Here is a 7619-nt window from a genome sequence, read left to right as displayed (position 1 = left end):
TCACTAGTAGGAGTGAGAAAAACATCACGGGGTGGTCTGAATCGGAGGGTCTGAATTAGTATAGGCAGTGAGTGGCAATGTAGAATGGAGAAAAGCACCGCGGTGTGGTCAGCATGGGTAGGTCAGGGAACATGCAGTGCCAATGTAGGATAGTTTTCTGAAAAATATCGCGGGGTGGTGCGCATTGTATGGGTGTGTGTTACATTACATTCACTAGTAGGTGTGAGAAAAACATCACGGATTGGTGTGATTCGGAGGGTATGAATTAGGATAGGCAGTGACTGGCAATATAGGATGCAGAAAAGCACCGCGGGGTGGTCAGCATGGGGAAGTCAGGGAACATGCAGTGGCAATGTAGGATAGGTTTCTGAAAAACATCGCGGGGTGGTGCACATTGTATGGGTGTGTGTTACATAACATTCACTAGTAGGAGTGAGAAAAACATCACGGGGTGGTATCAATCGGAGGGTCTGATTTAGGATAGGCAGTGAGTGGCAATGTCGGATGGAGAAAAGCACCGCGGGGTGGTCAGCATGGGGAGGTCAGGGAACATGCAGTGGCAAGGTAGGATAGGTTTCTGAAAATCATCGCGGGGTGGTGCGCATTGTATGGGTGTGTGTTACATTACATTCACTAGTAGGAGTGAGAAAAACATCACGGGGTGGTGTGAATCGCAGGGTCTGAATTAGGATAGGCAGTGAGTGCCAATTTAGGATGGAGAAAAGCACCGTGGGCTGGTCAGCATGGGGAGGTCAGGGAACATGCAATGGCAGTGTAGGATAGGTTTCTGAAAAACATCGTGGGGTGGTGCGCATTGTATGGTTGTGGGTTACATTACATTCACAAGTAGGAGTGAGAAAAACATCACGGGGTGGTGCGCATTGTATGTGTGTGTGTTACATTACATTCACAAGTAGGAGTGAGAAAAACATCACGGGGTGGTGCGCATTGTATGTGTGTGTGTTACATTACATTCACTAGTAGGAGTGAGAAAAACATCACGGGGTGGTGTGAATCACAGGGTCTGAATTAGGATAGGTAGTGAGTGGCAATGTAGGATGCAGAAAAGCACCGAGGGCTGGTCAGAATGGGGAGGTCATGGAACATGCAGTGGCAATGTAGGATAGGTTTCTGAAAAACATCGCGGGGTGGTGCGCATTGTATGGGTGTGTGTTACATTACATTCACTAGTAGGAGTGAGAAAAACACGGGTTGGTTCGCATTGTATGGGTGTGTGTTACATTACATTCATGAGTAGGAGTGAGAAAAACATCACGGGTTGGTGTGAATCGGAGGGTCTGAATTAGGATAGGCAGTGAGTGGCAATGTAGGATGGAGAAAAGCACCGCGGTGTGGTCAGCATGGGGAGGTCAGGGAAGATGCAGTGGCAATGTAGGATAGTTTTCTGAAAAACATCGCGGGGTGGTGGGCATTGTATGGGTGTGTGTTACATTACATTCACTAGTAGGAGTGAGAAAAACATCATGGGATGGTGTGAATCGGAGGGTCTGATTTAGGATACCCAGTGAGTGGCAATGTAGGATGGAGAAAAGCACCGCGGATTAGTCTCCCTGGGGATGTAAGGGAACATGCAGTGACAATGTAGGTTAGGTTTCTGAAAAACATCGCGGGGTTGTGCGCATTGTATGGGTGTGTGTTACATTACATTCACTAGTAGGAGTGAGAAAAACATCACGTGGTGGTGTGAATCGGAGGGTCTGAATCAGGAGAGGAAGTGAGTGCCAATGTAGGATGGAGAAAAGCACCGCGGGGTGGTCACCATGGGGAGGTCAGGGAACATGCAGTGGCAATGTAGGATAGGTTTCTGAAAAACATCGTGGGGTGGTGCGCATTGTATGGGTGTGTGTTACATTACATTCACTAGTAGGAGTGAGAAAAACATCACGGGGTGGTGCGCATTGTATGGGTGTGTGTTACATTACGTTCACTAGTAGGAGTGAGAAAAACAACACGGGGTGGTGCGCATTGTATGGGTGTGTGTTACATAACATTCACTAGTAGGAGTGAGAAAAACATCACGGGCTGGTGTGAATCGGAGGGTCTGATTAAGGATAGGCAGTGAGTGGCAATGTCAGATGGAGAAAAACACCGCGGGGTGGTCAGTATGGGGAGGTCAGGGAACATGCAGTGGCAATGTAGGATAGGTTTCTGAAAAACATCGCGGGGTGGTGGGCATTGTATGGGTGTGTGTTACATTAGATTAACTAGTAGGAGTGAGAAAAACATCACGGGGTGGTGCGCATTGTTTGGGTGTGTGTTACATTACATTCACTAGAAGGAGTGACAAAAACATCACGGAGTGGTGTAAATCGGAGTGTCTGAATTAGGATAGGCTGTGAGTGGCAATGTAGGATGGAGAAAAGCACCGCGGGGTGGTCAGCATGGGGAAGGCAGGGAACATGCAATGGCAATGTAGGATAGGTTTCTGAAATACATCGCGGGGTGGTGCGCATTGTATGGTTGTGTGTTACATTACATTCACTAGTAGGAGTGAGAAAAACATCACGGGATGGTGTGAATCGGAGGGTCTGATTTAGGATACGCAGTGAGTGGCAATGTAGGATGGATAAAAGCACCGCGGGGTGGTCAGCATGGGGAGGTCAGGGAACATGCATTGGCAATGTAGGATAGGTTTCTGAAAAACATCGTGGGGTGGTGCGCATTGTATGGGTGTGTGTTACATTACATTCACTAGTAGGAGTGAGAAAAACACGGGTTGGTGCGCATTGTATTGATGTGTGTTACATTACATTCACGAGTAGGAGTGAGAAAAACATCACGGGTTGGTGTGAATCGGAGGGTCTGAATTAGGATAGGCAGTGAGTGGCAATGTAGGATGGAGAAAAGCACCGAGGGGTGGTCAGCATGGGGAGGTCAGGGAACATGCTGTGGAAATGTAGGATAGTTTTCTGAAAAACATCGCGGGGTGGTGCGCATTGTATGGGTGTGTGTTACATTACATTCACTAGTAGGAGTGAGAAAAACATCACGGGGTAGTTCGCATTGTATGGGTGTGTGTTACATTACATTCACCAGTAGGAGTGAGAAAAACATCACAGGGTGGTGTGAATCGGAGGGTCTGAGTTAGGATAGGCAGTGAGTGGCAATATAGGATGGAGAAAAGCACCGCGGATTGGTCTCCCTGGGGAGGTAAGGGAACATGCAGTAACAATATAGGATAGGTTTCTGAAAAACATCGCGGGGTGGTGCGCATTGTATGGGTGTGTGTTACATTACATTCACTAGTAGGAGTGAGAAAAACATCACGGGGTGGTGTGAATTGCAGGGTTTGAATTAGGTTAGGCAGTGAGTGGCAATGTAGGATGCAGAAAAGCACCGCGGGGTTTTCAGCATTTGGACGTCAGGGAACATGCAGTGGCAATGTAGGATAGGTTTCTGAAAAACATCGCGGGGTGGTGCACATTGTATGGGTGTGTGTTACATAACATTCACTAGTAGGAGTGAGAAAAACATCACCGGGTGGTGTCAATCGGAGGTTCTGATTTAGAATAGGCAGTGAGTGGCAATGTTGGATGGAGAAAAGCACCGCGGGGTGGTCAGCATGGGGAGGTCAGGGAACATGCAGTGGCAATGTAGGATAGGTTTCTGAAAAACATCGCGGGGTGGTGCGCATTGTATGGGTGTGTGTTACATTACATTCACTAGTAGGAGTGAGAAAAACATCTCGCGGTGGTGCGCATTGTATGGGTGTGTGTTGCATTACATTCACTAGTAGGAGTGAGAAAAATATCACGGGGTGGTATGAATCGGAGTGTCTGAATTAGTATAGGCAGTGAGTGGCAATGTAGAATGGAGAAAAGCACCGCGGTGTGGTCAGCATGGGGTGGTCAGGGAACATGCAGTGGCAATGTAGGATAGTTTTCTGAAAAATATCGCGGGGTGGTGCGCATTGTATGGGTGTGTGTTACATTACATTCACTAGTAGGAGTGAGAAAAACATCACGGGTTGGTGTGATTCGGAGGGTCTGAATTAGGATAGGCAGTGAGTGGCAATGTAGGATGCAGAAAGGCACCGCGGGGTGGTCAGCAAGGGGACGTCAGGGAACATGCAGTGGCAATGTAGGATAGGTTTCTGAAAAACATCGCGGGGTGGTGCACATTGTATGGGTGTGTGTTACATAACATTCACTAGTAGGAGTGAGAAAAACATCACGGGCTGGTATCAATCGGAGGGTCTGATTTAGGATAGGCAGTGAGTGGCAATGTCGGATGGAGAAAAGCACCGCGGGGCGGTCAGCATGGGGAGGTCAGGGAACATGCAGTGGCAATGTAGGATAGGTATCTGAAAAACATCGCGGGGTGGTGCACATTGTATGGGTGTGTGTTACATAACATTCACTAGTAGGAGTGAGAAAACCATCACGGGGTGGTGTGAATCAGAGGGTCTGATTTAGGATAGGCAGTGAGTGGCAATGTCGGATGGAGAAAAGCACCGCGGGGTGGTCAGCATGGGGAGGTCAGGGAACATTCATTGGCAATGTTGGATAGGTTTCTGAAAAACATCGCGGGGTGTTGCGCATTGTATGGGTGTGTGTTACATTACATTCACAAGTAGGAGTGAGAAAAACATCACAGGGTGGTGCGCATTGTATGGGTGTGTGTTACATTACATTCACTAGTAGGAGTGAGAAAAACATCACGGGGTGGTGTGAATCGCAGTGTCTGAATTAGGATAGGCAGTGAGTCGTAATTTAGGATGGAGAAAAGCACCGTGGGGTGGTCAGCATGGGGAGGTCAGGGAACATGCAATGGCAATGTAGGATAGGTTTCTGAAAAACATCGCGGGGTGGTGCGCATTGTATGGTTGTGTGTTACATTACATTCACTAGTAGGAGTGAGAAAAACATCACGGGGTGGTGCGCATTGTATGTGTGTGTGTTACATTACATTCACTAGTAGGAGGGAGAAAAACATCACGGGGTGGTGTGAATCGCAGGGTCTGAATTAGGATAGGTAGTGAGTGGCAATGTAGGATGGAGAAAAGCACCGCGGGCTGGTGAGAATGGGGAGGTCATGGAACATGCAGTGGCAATGTAGGATAGGTTTCTGAAAAACATCGCGGGGTGGTGCGCATTGTATGGGTGTGTGTTACATTACATTCACTAGTAGGAGTGAGAAAAACATCACGGGATGGTGTGAATCGGAGGGTCTGATTTAGGATACCCAGTGAGTGGCAATGTAGGATGGAGAAAAGCACCGCGGGCTGGTCAGAATGGGGAGGTCATGGAACATGCAGTGGCAATGTAGGATAGCTTTCTGAAAAACATCGCGGGGTGGTGCGCATTGTATGGGTGTGTGTTACATTACATTCACTACTATGAGTGAGAAAAACATCACGGGGTAGTGCGCATTGTATGGGTTTGTGCTACATTACATTCACTAGTAGGAGTGAGAAAAACATCACGGGGAGGTGTGAATCGGAGGGTCTGAATTTGGATAGGCAGTGAGTGGCAATGTAGGATAGAGAAAAGCACTGCGTGGTGGTCAGCATGGGGACGTCAGGGAACATGCAGTGGCAATGTAGGATAGGTTTCTGAAAAATATCGCGGGGTGGTGCGCATTGTATGGGTGTGTGTTACATAACATTCACTAGTAGGAGTGAGAAAAACATCACGGGCTGGTGTGAATCGGAGGGTCTGATTTAGGATAGGCAGTGAGTGGCAATGTCAGATGGAGAAAAACACCGCGGGGTGGTCAGCATGGGGAGGTCAGGGAACATGCAGTGGCAATGTAGGATAGGTTTCTGAAAAACATCGCGGGGTGGTGGGCATTGTATGGGTGTGTGTTACATTACATTCACTAGTAGGAGTGAGAAAAACATCACGGGGTTGTGCGCATTGTTTGGGTGTGTGTTACATTACATTCACTAGAAGGAGTGACAAAAACATCACGGAGTGGTGTGAATTGGAGGGTCTGAATTAGGATAGGCTGTGAGTGGCAATGTAGGATGGAGAAAAGCACCGCGGGGTGGTCAGCATGGGGAAGTCAGGGAACATGCAATGGCAATGTAGGATAGGTTTCTGAAAAACATCGCGGGGTGGTGCGCATTGTATGGTTGTGTGTTACATTACATTCACTAGTAGGAGTGAGAAAAACATCACGGGATGGTGTGAATCCGAGGCTCTGATTTAGGATACACAGTGAGTGGCAATGTAGGATGGATAAAAGCACCGCGGGGTGGTCAACATGGGGACGTCAGGGAACATGCAGTGGCAATGTAGGATAGGTTTCTGAAAAACATCGTGGAGTGGTGCGCATTGTATGGGTGTGTGTTACATTACATTCACTAGTAGGAGTGAGAAAAACACGGGTTGGTGCGCATTGTATTGATGTGTGTTACATTACATTCACGAGTAGGAGTGAGAAAAACATCACGGGTTGGTGTGAATCGGAGGGTCTGAATTAGGATAGGCAGTGAGTGGCAATGTAGGATGGAGAAAAGCACCGCGGGGTGGTCAGCATGGGGACGTCAGGGAATATGCAGTGGCAATGTAGGATAGGTTTCTGAAAAACATCGCGGGGTGGTGCACATTGTATGGGAGTGTGTTACATAACATTCACTAGTAGGAGTGAGAAAACCATCACGGGGTGGTGTGAATCGGAGGGTCTGATTTAGGATAGGCAGTGAGTGGCAATGTCGGATGGAGAAAAGCACCGCGGGGTGGTCAGCATGGGGAGGTCAGGGAATATTCATTGGCAATGTAGGATAGGTTTCTGAAAAACATCGCGGGGTGTTGCGCATTGTATGGGTGTGTGTTACATTACATTTACAAGTAGGAGTGAGAAAAACATCACGGGGTGGTGCGCATTGTATGGGTGTGTGTTACATTACATTCACTAGTAGGAGTGAGAAAAACATCACGGGGTGGTGTGAATCGCAGGGTCTGAATTAGGATAGGCAGTGAGTGGCAATTTAGGATGGAGAAAAGCACCGTGGGGTGGTCAGCATGGGGAGGTCAGGGAACATGCAATGGCAGTGTAGGATAGGTTTCTGAAAAACATCGTGGGGTGGTGCGCATTGTATGGTTGTGTGTTACATTACATTCACTAGTAGGAGTGAGAAAAACATCACGGGGTGGTGCGCATTGTATGTGTGTGTGTTACATTACATTCACTAGTACGAGTGAGAAAAACATCACGGGGTGGTGTGAATCACCGGGTCTGAATTAGGATAGGTAGTGAGTGGCAATGTAGGATGGAGAAAAGCACCACGGGCTGGTCAGAATGGGGAGGTCATGGAACATGCAGTGGCAATGTAGGATACGTTTCTGAAAAACATCGCGGGGTGGTGCGCATTGTATGGGTGTGTGTTACATTACATTCACTAGTAGGAGTGAGAAAAACATCACGGGGTGGTACGCATTGTATGGGTGTGTGTTACATTACATTCACTAGTAGGAGTGAGAAAAACATCACGCGGTGGTGCGCATTGTATGGGTGTGTTTTACATTACAATCACTAGTAGGAGTGAGAAAAACATCACGGGGTGGTGTTAATCGGAGGGTCTGAATTAGTATAGGCAGTGAGTGGCAATATAGGATGGAGAAAAGCACAGTGGTGTGGTCAGCATGGGAAGG

This window comes from Cavia porcellus, unplaced genomic scaffold (assembly GCF_034190915.1).
Source record: "Cavia porcellus strain 051 isolate PalLab524CR breed Dunkin Hartley unplaced genomic scaffold, mCavPor4.1 scaffold_57, whole genome shotgun sequence".
Classification (NCBI taxonomy): domain Eukaryota; kingdom Metazoa; phylum Chordata; class Mammalia; order Rodentia; family Caviidae; genus Cavia; species Cavia porcellus.
The sequence above is the reverse complement of the archived record's forward strand: the minus strand, read 5'-3'. Positions refer to the sequence as shown.